The sequence below is a fragment of the Acomys minous genome (assembly GCF_964271855.1).
Source record: "Acomys minous genome assembly, chromosome: 9".
Classification (NCBI taxonomy): Eukaryota; Metazoa; Chordata; class Mammalia; order Rodentia; family Muridae; genus Acomys; species Acomys minous.
The window spans coordinates 48,100,874-48,110,255 of NC_140490.1; the positions used below are offsets into that span (position 1 = coordinate 48,100,874).

At 39.4% G+C, this 9,382-nt stretch overlaps 1 long non-coding RNA gene across 1 annotated transcript; it reads left to right on the top strand.

Moving 5' to 3' along the window:
- The first annotated feature begins 3,578 nt into the window (after nt 1-3,578).
- LOC311605297 lies at nt 3,579-7,907 on the top strand. Its single transcript, XR_014781888.1, has 3 exons — nt 3,579-3,639; nt 4,924-5,042; nt 7,780-7,907. It is a non-coding gene; the product is annotated as an uncharacterized lncRNA (long non-coding RNA).
- Nucleotides 7,908-9,382: the final 1,475 nt, after the last annotated feature.

A 9,382-nucleotide genomic window follows, 5' to 3' on the forward strand; every position in this document is an offset into this window, starting at 1 on the left:
AAGGAACATTTCTCATTGCTGTGTCATTAATAACTTTCACAGCAATTTGGGGGTGGAGGGTGGGAGAAGCTCTCAGCGGATTGGGAGTCACCTGCAAATTTCCCTGTAGGTGATCCTTTCCACAAAGTTTGGGTTTTTCAACGGTCTATGGGAAATTGAAGAAAACAGAAATTCACAGAATGACAAAAGTGGAGTTACGTTTCTTTCAGGAATGGTGGTGGCGTTCTGTACCTCCAGTGGCACTGGTGTCATTTATTCCATCGATAGGCCAGAGGAGAGTGCGACAGGAAGATCTGAACTTGGCAGCACACACACCTGTAATTCCAGTGCTAGAGGCTGACGAAGAAGAATCTCAGCATTTAAGACCAGTCTGAGGTCCCTAGACTTGTCTCAAATATAAAAAAGGAAAGAAAAGAAAAAAGCAATGGAGAAAAAGAAGAAAGAAAGGGCAGAAGGAAGAAAGGAGCAATGTGCAATATACTTACTTTGATAAACACTGAAGATGCATTTGGGAAAACTCAGTGACAAATGCTGTTTTGAAACAGCAGATAGGAAAATACTTCTCAGCCCTCAGGGTCATTTCTAACTTTGGTCCATTGGCCTATGGCTATTTCTCTCTATCCCTAAATACACTTCACATCTTCTGAACCAAATAATGTTGGGGGTCCACAGAAATGTGGGTGAAAACAAAGTCTTAGGGTTAGCTGGACCCTGAGAGAGAGAAAGAGAGAGAGAGAGAGAGAGAGAGAGAGAGAGAGAGAGAGAGAGAGAGAGAGAGAGAGAAAGAGAGGCAGGTAAGCAGACAGACAAACCAGGGAAGCCTGCTCTTCTAGGTGATGGCAGCTTATAGGCTAACACAGTATCAAGAAAGCTAACAGTAGCCAGGCGTAGTGGTGCACGCCTTTAATCCCAGCACTCGGGAGGCAGAGGCAGGCGGATCGCTGTGAGTTCGAGGCCAGCCTGGTCTACAAAGTGAGTCCAGGACAGGCAAGGCTACACAGAGAAACCCTGTCTCAGAAACCAAAAAAAAAAAAAAAAACAACAACAACAAAAACAACCAACCAAACAAACAACCCCCCCCCAAAACCCAAACAAACAAAAAAAGAAAGCTAACAGTGATGGGCATCACAGGAAAAGGAGTCTATGGGGAGTTACTACCCACCTGACAAGTGTATCTAGTTCCCAGGCTGCTGAGAAGGCGGGGAGAAGCTACAGAGGTATAGAGGCCAGATAAGTGTACCGTGCTACATATGAGGTTGTTAAGGTACAGCAAGAGCAGCATCAGAGCATCTTCCTCTACACATATCAGAAAGAGACAGGAAGACTGACTTCTCCATGCTAACTGCTATAAAAGGAGCACCATTCGCCTTTTTCTTCCTCTGACAACTGCATGTCAGTGCTTTTAAATGACCTTACTAGTGCTCTGATAAAAAAAAAATGCCATGGAATATTAGCCCATCAAAGGGGATACATTGTTGTATTGTTGCAAATAGAATCACATGTCTTCCAGGAAAAAGGAGGCTGCTGAGTAAATAATAGTTTAGTGAGGAGAGAGATCAAAAAGTAAGGATCTTCACCATGTGGAGAAGAATTTTAAAACTTAATGCAGCTTCAAAGGTCTGGGAGCTATGGCACATGCCTATAACTCAACACTTGGAGGGCAGAGGCAAGAGGATTAGGTGTCCATACCAAGTTTAGGGAAAAAAAGAAATAAAGATGAGATTAAAAACAACAAGTTCAGGAACTGGAGATGTGGCATGTTGTAGGGACCCATGCCAAATTCTGCCATGTCTGAAATCCTGTGCTTAGGCTGTATGCTGTGACTTTCGAGTTGCTGACCTTTACCTCACCACGAGGTCTTGTATTCTAGGCTATCCTTGGACTATTTACCTTTGAAAGAAGTAGAGAAGTCTCAACTTGGAATCACCCAGAGGATCTAGGAAGTTCTTACAAGGAACTGCTCAGAGAACTAGGAAGTTCTACAGGGAGCAATTTAGGCTATTACACCCAGGGGCTAGGGTGAGTGAGATTAGAATAGATCCTATTGACCTTGCCCTATATATGTTCCTGCTAGTTGGAAATAAAGTGAATCTTGATAAAAAATTTCCTGACTTGATTCATTATTTCTCGCGTCTCCATATCCTACTTTCAATCCCCACTCCCTCTTTCAGGTGAACCCTGATTCAATTTTTCCCCGCAGGCTGGGACCTGACACTGGGTTTCAGACACTGGGTTTCAGTTCCCAGTACCCACATGCATCCCTGACTCCAATTCCCGAGTGTCTGATGCCTTCTTCAATCTCTGTGGTACCCAGGCACTTGTGTGATGCAAATACATACATAAAGACAAAACATTCATACACATAAAATGAAACAAATAAAATTTAAAAATTGCAACAATTACAAGAAGAGACAGCAGCATATCAACATATGGACACAAATGATTGTTTTCTTGGAGAATGGGCTGAAAACCAAATCCAATAATCAAACTTCAGGAGGTCAGAAACAACACTTAAAAATAGTACAGTGTAAGTTTTAAAATGGTGGCCTGTAACTAAAAAAGGTATACTGGTTTCCATACTATGTTGGTGAGAGAAAAGATCTGGGCAGATGTCAGTAAAATTCTTGAATGCTAATAAGAAAAAAAGTGACAAAATCTTCAAGCTTAAAGAAAAAAAATTACCTCTCAAAGAAAAAGACACAAACTGTCATGGGAATTCACATATCTGACAATAGAAGCTGAGAGAAATGGTGCTGAATACCTCTGAGAGAAAAGAACTACAGGCCACAGTGTTATATCAGCCAAGGTATCTCAGCTCATGTCCAAAGAAAGTGAGAGCGTAGGCATAAGGTTATTGTGTATTTCAATTTCTGATTTCTGCGCCCCACCCCCATATCTGCTTGCTGTCCTTGTTCTGAGATTCTCCTGTCTCAGTGTTGTGAAACACTGCTGCCCAATTGTCCCCTGATATGCCAATAAGGTGGCTTACAGCTAGTTGCTGAGACAGGGCAAAGAATAGGGCTGGACTCCCTGACAGCCAGAGGAAGAGGAGTTAGAGGAGGAAATGGGGGATTCAGTGTCAATTATTTGTGTGATAGCCGGGTTAAGAGAGAAACAAACACAATATTCTAAAAGGAACCTTGACATTCTGGCACCCAACGTGGGGCTGAACTTACACAGAAAGCGAAAGCACAGAGCAGTTTCTCAGTTCTGTTCACTAAGGGAGCAACCGCAGTTTCTAAGGCAGGAGCTCACAGCTTCCGGATTAGAGAGACTCCCTGCAGAGCAGCAAGGCCTCCAGCCTGCCGCAGAAAAAGAAAAACTGACATAAACCCCAGAGAGGCAGTTCTTCCTGGGAAGCCCTTGCTAAGAAAGTAACACTTGCTCTGTAACACAAGCAAGCTTCTCAAAGCCAGACTTTCCTAGCCAAGGCAGGAAGCCAAATCCCTTTGAGAAGGGGCGCTTGCAGGCCTGACTCATGCAGATTAAAGAACAAACACTTGGGAACCCAATAACTTCCCAGAGTGCGGGAAGGATCAGGATCTCCTGAGGGAGGCATGAAAAAAACAAAACAAAACCCTCTCTTTAGAAGCAGGAGCCCGAGACAGACTGAAAAGCTGAATTCAAGCCTCTGACGTGGTAAGGTCTAGCAGAGAAGCTGGGTCTAAGGAAGTGAAGTCTTTAGGGAGAGGTTTTGTGATTAGAGAAAATTATTTTCTCTGTTGGAAATGGCGGAAGACACAGTGACCCAGTGCTTCTGGGCTCTCTTAGCATACAAATATTTTTTTTTTCAGTGACGATGGCAGTTTTGTATATCTTCTTTGGGAGAGATCAGAATAAGACAGAAAGAAGACACTTTTGAGAAGTTAGGTGCTAAATTAAAGCCCATAGAACAGAGGTTGGAGGACTCTTTGAATCAAAATAGGGAGCCTTCAGAAAAACCCAATCTGTAACTTATAATAACACCAAAAGAGGTAGTTCCAGATGAGGAAAATCCATAAGGGCTCGACGAAATTGCAAAATGGCAGCCCACTGAGGTGTTGGCTAGGAAGGCTCCGGCGATAGGCCAATATGGTCAGATTGGACAGTGTGTGTATTGTCAAGGGTCAATTACTGGAGGAAAGTCTATATGCTGAAGTAGAAATGCAGATCCTGTTTGGTGTTGCCTTGGGACAAGGTCGTACAATGGCTTGTGTGCTTCATTTTGCAGAGATTAGAGGGCTAAAATATATGCACCGTGCGCCTCTGTTCATATTGAGAACTCCAGTGAGCTTTTCACCTTAAATTCTGGAGACCATGATTCTAAGGTTACACATTTATTAGAGATGGTGACTGTCTTGTAGATGCCTTTGCAAATTGGGGCTGATGGTACTTCAGCATGTACATCCATTGGAGTACAACAATTTTTTAGACATTATGACATGAAACCTGCTACAGATATAACTTATAATCCTATAGGTCAAAGAATTATGAAAAGATATAATAATAATTTTTGAAAGGTGGTCCTGAAACAGAATATAATATCTCCCCAAAATAGATTAAATAATGATTTATTGATTTTCAAATTTTTAAATGAGATAAGTAGCACACCTGATAAGATATTCTGGATTGGGGCTGGAGAGATGGCTTAGAGGTTAAGAGCACTGACTGTTCTTCCTAAAGTCCTGAGTTCAATTCCCAACAACTACATGGTGGCTCATAGCCATCTATAATGAGATCTGGTGCCCTCTCCTGGCTTTCAGGCACACATATAGGTAGATTACTGTATAAATAATAAATACATAAATCTTTTTTAAAAAGAAAAAATACACTGGGTTTTAGAAATGACTGCTGAATTAGGTCAGCATGTAAAGGTCCTAGCTCCAAAACAGAAGACAAGAATTGTGTTGCATTTGGTAGGAAAATATGCTCTTGTCTCAACAGGAAACAAAAAGCTATGTATTCCATCCAAACAGCTAAAAATAAGATTTGATATGGGGAAATATCCTGAAGATCTTAGCAGCAGACAGAAGAAAAGAACTCAAGAAGACCAGACAAGACAGGTAACATAATTTGCTGATCCTTCCACATGGGAACAGCTCTGAGACTGACTGATACACGAAAATGTCTCTAGTCAGGACTTTAAATATGCAGGCTAATAAATCCTTAGGGCTTTAAATGGCATAGATAAAATTTTATTTTACAGTTTGGTTTTATAGTCCAAATTAACTTATATAGGAAAAACAAATGCCTTATCTGCTCGAACAGAGAGCAGAGAATCATCTTTAACTGAACTGTGCTCAGTGCACAGACTGTACATATATTAATACAAAAAATGTATAATACCTTTAAAAGTTTAATATTTTGCAGAGCAAGAGGGCTAGACACCAAAAAAGACAAGACCAGTAGCCCAGGTGACCCAGCCTCATAGAGCTTTCAACAACTTTTTCCTTGACAATCTGTATCTGGAATAATTTCAAAATGGCTAGCCAGATAGTCCAACATCACAGATTGTTCCAATCAAGGTTTCAACTACACTTTGAACTTTCTCAGCATGCAGAGACTGGACAGCGAAAGTTTTAGCTATTTTTATTTTAATCTAGAAAACATTTTAAAATTAACTGATAGTATCTAACATGACCAAAGTTTGATTGTCTGGTTATTAGTATGCATTCAGAGATCTACAGAATATGTCACCTAAAGATTTTATTACCAAGGCTTCTTTGATAATGAGACTGGTCTGCTCCTAACAGCACTCCTGTTCTACTTTAAAGAGCATCAAAGGGTTCATACGTGGTAAGCAAGCCACTGGATGAAAAAATGTCCTTGTGTAAATTACAGACAGAATACTGTCCCAAACTGGACAAATTGGATGCAGGATAGTCAACTGCTGAGCTTTGTAAGGACAAATTCTCCATAATTTCTGCTTCACAAAAAAGTCTGTTAAATATTCTAAGCCAGAAGGCTAAAGAAGTTCCAACATTATAGAGAAATTTGGGAGTACTGTCCAGGCAACCAAATAGCTCTGTCATTTCTATACTTTTAGAAGCTGCTTGCCTGAACTTTCTACACATTTAGGTAATATTTATTCATTCTTTAAGTCTCTGATGGGGTTGAAGACTAGACAGTTATAGTTTCATAGTTAAACTTAAATTGTTTAGGATGATTGAAATTGATAGTAGAATACTTTATCTAAGGGTGCCAAATATACAAATGTAAATCTTACCCAATAATTTTCACAAATATTATTAAATATAGTTTGTTATTATAAGAAAAAGAGCCTTTTATTAGACTAAGAAAGGATATGTAGGCATAAGGTTATTGTGTTAATCAAATGCTGATTTCTGTACCCTCCCACATCTCTTTGCAATCCTTGTTCTAAGACTCTACTGTCCCAGTGTTGTGTAAGCACTGCTGCCCAATTGTCCCCTTGTATGTCAATAAAACAGCTTACAGCCAATTGCTGAGCAGGGGAGAGAATAGGGCTGGACTTCCTGACAGCCAGAGTAGGAGGAGTTAGAAAAGGAAGTAGAGGATTGAGCCAGGGATTGAGCCATGGAAGAGGTCCAAGAGACATTAGGAGAAGGAGTTGGATCAGGAAAGATACAAAGTGCAAATATCTCTGGGATATATGCTGTAAGGAAACCAGATTACCTCTGGGAATTAAGAGTAGAGTAATGACTGCTCAGTCATTGTGTGGTAAAGCTTAGTATTAAACAAATATAAAACAGTCTCAATTATTTGTGTGATAGCCAGGTTAAGAGAGAAACTAAGAAACAACACAATTTTTTAAAATTAACCTTAACATGAGAATTCACGGATGATGCTAAAAGAGAGATTTGCTAAAGGATATGTTGTACCCAAACCACAAATGCTCACAGACATTAAACAAGACAGAGCTGAGCGTGGTGGGATGTACCTTTAATCCTAGAACTCGGGTGGCAAAGAGAAGGGATCTCAGTGACTCTTAGGCCAGCCTGTTTTAAAAAAAAAAAAAAAAAGGAAAAGAAAAAAAGAAACAAAGAAAGAAAAAAAGGAAAAAGATAAAGCATGAGAATGATGAGAAGAGCAAAGGTTAACAGCAAAATAACTAAGCATTAAGATTATAATCTATTTGAAATTATAAAGGCAGACTGTTGGAGAATCTACAATATAGTTGCTAACTGGCCTCAAGGAATTAAATAGAATATTCTATAGGTACTTTAACAGTATGAATTAGAATAAGAGGGTGGTGTCATAGTTTCATATATGTTGCTGTGATAAAACAACATAACAAAAAGCAACGTAGAGAAGAAAGGAATTTGTTTCAGCTCAGAGTGCTGGGTCCATCATTGATAGGAGAACAAAGCAGCAGAAACTTAAAACAGCACATCTACAGTCAAGACCAGAGAGAAATACAAACGCATGCATCTTTACTCACTCGTGCTTGGCTCCATTCATCCCCTCTTCCACTGCCCAGGATCCTTTGCCTAGAGAGTGGTGCCACACACAGTGGTCTGGATAATTCAGTATCAACTAGTTTAATTAAGACAAGCCCATAGCCCAATTTCATATAAACATTCCATCCTTGAGACTCTTCCTAAATAATTCTAGGTTTCCTCAAGCTGACAAAGCTAACCGTCACATGTAGCAACTGAAATAATTGCAAATTTTTCAACTAAAACACGGAAGGAAAGGAATAGGCAATTAGCAGTCACTTGTGGAAGAACTCATGCGAGCTTGTTGCTTAAGGGTTCTCAGAGGGTACATCCAGGAGCCTAATATTCTTCCGTAAAGGCCTAGGTTTTCTTCCCCTTCCAGCTGTCTACATCCCAGGAGTGTACAGCTTATACAGGCCTTGAAATGTTCTTGGATAGTATAAACCAGCAGGCTGTGATTAAGGTGAGCAAGATGCAGTTGCCAATACAGCATTTTAACCAAAATGGTCCAAAGACATCACCTTTTCTACTCTCTGTGCAGTGTGTTGTGACAGAGATGGGCATCTTCCCAGTGATGATGTAGGCTTCTGCAGTTTTTTACTAGGCGGGATTGCTTTAGCTATGCTGATTTTTTGTTGTTGTTGTTATTGTTGTTTTTGGTGTGTGTGTGTAGTTCCATATGAAGCTGAAAACTGTCCTTTTAAGATCTGTAAGAATTGTGTTGGATGGGCTGGAGAGATGGCTCAGTGGTTAAGAGCACTACCTGCTCTTCCAAAGGTCCTGAGTTCGATTCCCAGCAACAACGTGATGGCTCACAACCATCTATAATATAATCTGATGCCTTCTTCTGGCCTGCAGGTGTACATGTAGACAGAACATTGTATACATAATAATAAATCTTAAAAAATAAACAATTGTGTTGGAATTTTGATGGGGATTGCATTGAATCTGTAGATTGCTTTTGGTAGGGTGGCCATATTTACTCTGTTAATCCTACTGATCCATGAGCATGAAAGGCTTTTTCATCTTCTGATGTCTTCTTTGATTTATTTCTCCAATGTATTAAAGTTTTTGTCATATAAATCTTTAAATTGCTTGATTAGAGTTACTCCAAGATATTTTATATTATTTACAGCTATTGTGAAAGGTGATGTTTCCCTGATTTCTTTCTCCAACTATTTGTCATTCGTGTATAGTAGGGTTAATGATTTTTGTGAGTTAATTTGTGTCCCCCTACTTTGCTGAAAATATTTATCAGTTGGAGTTTCCTGGTGAGTCTTTTACAGTCACTTATGTATACTATTATATCATTTGAAAATAAAGATATGTTGACTTCTTCCTTTTTTAATTTGTATCCCCTTAATTTCCTTATGGTGTGCTGTTAAGTTACTAGTGTGCGATCTCTCCAATTTTTAAAAATGTAGACGTATGTGCTATGAACTTGCCTCTTAGAACCACATTCATAAGTTGGAATTTGTTGTGTATTCATTTTCATTCAATTGTGGAAAGCCTTTAAATTCTTTCTTAGTTTCTGTCTTTACCCATTTTTCATTAAGTAGTAAGTTGTCAGTTTCCAGGACTTTGTAAGCTTTCTGTTGTTGATATCCAGCTTAAATCTTTTGTGGTTTGGTAGTATGCAAAGCATTATTTCAGTTTTCTTGTATCTGTTGAGGCTTGCATTGTGCCCAAGTATGTGGTCAATTTTGGAGAAAGTTCCATGAGGTGCTGAGAAGAATGTTGTTTTGTGTTTGTGTGAAATACTCTGTAAATATTTGTTAGGTACATATGGTTTGTAAGTCAGTCAGCTCCAGCATTTCTCTGCTTAATTTTTGTCTGGATGACCTGTGTATTGGTGAGAGTAGAGGATTGAAGTCACTCACTATCAGTGTATGAAGGTCAATATGTGAGTTAAGCTGTGTTAGTGTTTATTTTATGAGTCTGGGTGTCCTTGTGTTTGATGCATAGATTTTAATAATTATAATATC